Genomic DNA, 3,488 nt, shown 5'->3' on the forward strand with positions numbered 1-3,488 from the left:
TAAGTTTACAATTCTGTCAATATCTAAAATTTCATTTCAATATACAAATATGCATACTCGTTGGGCGTTTAACTCCTTAAGTGAAGCTGTAGTTTTAAAATTATGGGCAATGCTTTGGCAAAATATATTTCTCCTAATTTTCAGCAAATATTTTATATATCTAACAAGTATTAGCAAATATTTCTCTTCATTTATGATCTATGTGAACTTCACAATTAGCTAAATTTATTGTGAATAATAGTGGAGACAATTTTGATATTGTTGGAAGTAACATTAACCTAGTAGATTCATTTGAATATAATTCATATCTCCCAAGTACTGTGTCTTTTCTTTAAGGAAAAAAGTATACTCTTTTAGACAGTTAGTTGCCTTGATATTTATGCTATTCACTAAAGTTTTTGTGATCCTTATTTAATCTTGTGTTTATTCATAAATGTGATGTTGGTTTTCTTTAAACAATCATATGTTTAATAAGTACTCTTTTTGTCATCATTTTCCCTGATGCTTGCCATTTAACTTGTATAGGTCAAATTACTAAATATATGGGGGGAGGATATTCATAGCTTTTCTGTTAATCTTCATGGTTTTTCTGAGAAGACAGTGTTATCATTCACAAATCTTCAGATTTATATCTCTTTTGCTATTTACATTTTTATCCCATATTTTTAGGATCAGACTTAAGTACAATATTGAAAATTGTGTTAATAATAAGCTTTCTTGCCTGTGATGTTCACTTTTAAGAAAATAGTTTAGATAAATTTCTTACTAGGTTCGGAGCACATTAATGTATTAATTGCTCACTAGAAGTTTTAAAAATTAGTTAGAAATGATTGTTAATGTTTTTATTTTAATCTACTATTATAATGAATTATATTAAAGCTCCTTTACTGGATAATTTTTTCGTTGTTCTGATGAAGTCATCATAGTTCAAGGGGTCACAATGTGTTATTTTTTTAATGTTCACTAAATTATAGTTATTGATATTTTAAAAAGTTCAATCCATGCTCTTTTTACTTTCCCTGTCATTAATTATGTAAGAAACATTTAACTTTTGAAGTTTCCATTTCTGTAAATTCTTAGTAATGGTTTACTATAAGATCATTAAGTGATATAACCAAACTCAAGCCTAAAGGCAAAATATGTTCTTTCACATTGCTTAATCTTCATAAGACGTCAGCCATATGTTTGGGAGTCCCAAAGGGTATTCACATGTCTGAAAAACTGACAAAAATTTAGAGATCTTCATAGACTGCCTCAAATTCAATAATTCACTAGAATAACTCCCATAACTCAGGAAAGTGCAATGTATATAGTTGCGGTTTTATTATAGCTAAGGGTATAAATCAAAACTTCCAAAAGGGAATGACTACTAACACAAAATTTCTATGTCCTCATAAATATGTTTGTTTCCTTCTTGTGTAATCCACAAAGTACTACCCTATACAAGAACCTCACCAGTTCAAAGTCTTCATATGGATTTCCATAGTATCGATTAAAACTATTCTCATGTATTTGAACTCACCCTCCAGGCCCCTAACTCCCAGAACATTAATAAAAAAACATCAAACCTCTTGGCACTAACCACACAGTTGGTTTTTCTGGTGGCAATAATGTGAGTTGAGCCAAGACAGTTGCATAAACTAACATTTTATTATCAATCTGTTGTTGTTGTTGTTGTTAAGCGCCACCAATTTGAGTAAGACTCATAATGTCCCTGTGAACAACATACCTGAGTGCTGTCCTATATTGTGTCATCGTCACAATCTCTGACATACTGTAGTTCATTCCTGCAAATACCGTGTCAATTCACAGCAGGGAATCTACCTCTCTTATCGCCAAATCTAACCTTTCTAAGCATGATGTCCCTTCCCAGCAATATGCCGAAAGTATGTGAAATGAAGCTTTGTCATCTTTTTCTCCAAGGAGCACTGTGGCTACACCATCTCCCAAAAATATCTGTCCTTCTGACATTCTTTGAGATATCCACACTTTTCTTCAATAGCACTCCAACTGTTGTTGTTAGGTGTCACTGAGTCGAGTAAGACTAATAGCAATCTTATAAACAACAGATTTTAACCCAGTCCCATCCTACGCCATCTTAAAGGTTTGAGTTTTATAACATTTTAAATACTCTTGAGGTATTATAAATTTTAATAATATTATGTCTTTTAATTATGTAGTTTCCCACTCTTTGTTATATATGTTGTTAAGTACCTTTGATTTGATAGGAAGGACCTATTTTCAAAAAGTAATTCATTAAATGATCCATAAACATTAAAAGAAGATGGAAAGAGTACACAGAGTCACTGTACAGAAGGATTTGGTGGACAAAGAAGAATTTCATGAAGCAACAAATGAGCAAGAGCCTGTGGTGATGAAGGAACAAGTTCAAGGAGTCTACAAAAAACAAGTCCCCAGGAACTGATGGTATACCAATCGATATGTTTCAACAAAACACTCCCAGACACTCCAGACACTCCCCTGGATACACTCAGTAAACTGTGCCAAGAAATCGGGAGGACAACCACCTGGCCAATTGACTCAAGGAGATTCGTGTTTGTTCCCATTGCAAAAAAAAAAAAGGTGAAAATCAAAAGGTGAAGAGAAAATTTTAAAAGGCAGTCCGGGATGACAAAGCAAGATACTATAATGAAATGTGCAGAGAGCTGGAGTCAGAAAATCAAAAAGGCTGAACTTGCTCAGTGTTGTTAAGCTGAAGAAGCTGAAAAACAAATTCAAGCCACGGGTGGCAATACTTAAGGATACGTTGGGTAGAATATGAAATGATCAAGGTAATATCAAAAGAAGATGGAAGGAGTACACAGAGTCACTGTATCAGAAGGAATTGGCTGACACAGAAGAATTTAATAAAATAACATATGAGCAAGAGCCTATAGTGATGGAAGAGGAAGTTCAAATTGCTCTGAAGGAATTGGTTAAAAAAAAACAAAAACAAAAACAAGGCTCCAGGAGTTGACAGCATACCAATTGACATATTTCAACAGACAGACACTGCCCTGGATGTGCTCACTAAGTTGTGCCAAGAAATCTGGAGGACAGCCAGCTGGCCGACTGGCTGGAAAAGATCGATATTTGTTCCCTTTCCAAAGAAAGGTGACCCAACAGAGTGCGGAAATTGTCGAACAATATCATTAATATAACATGCAAGCAAGATTCTGCTAAAAATTATCCAAAAATGTTTAGAACACTATGTCAACAGAAAACTGCCAGATGTGCTGGCTGGATTTAGAAGAGGTCGTGGTACTAGAGATATTATAGCTAATTTTAGATGGATCTTGTCAGAAAGCAAATACCAGAAGTATGTCTATCTGTGCGACATTGACTGTGCAAAGGCTATTGACTGTGTGGATAACAACAAGCTGTGGCTGACTCTGAGAAGAATGGGAATCCCAGAACATTTGTTTGTGCTTATGTGAAACCTATACTTGGACCAAGAGGCAGCCGTCAGAACAGAGCAAGGAGACACT

The sequence above is a fragment of the Elephantulus edwardii genome, unplaced genomic scaffold (assembly GCF_000299155.1).
Source record: "Elephantulus edwardii isolate Elephantulus edwardi_28Jun2011 unplaced genomic scaffold, EleEdw1.0 scaffold00018, whole genome shotgun sequence".
Lineage (NCBI taxonomy): Eukaryota > Metazoa > Chordata > Mammalia > Macroscelidea > Macroscelididae > Elephantulus > Elephantulus edwardii.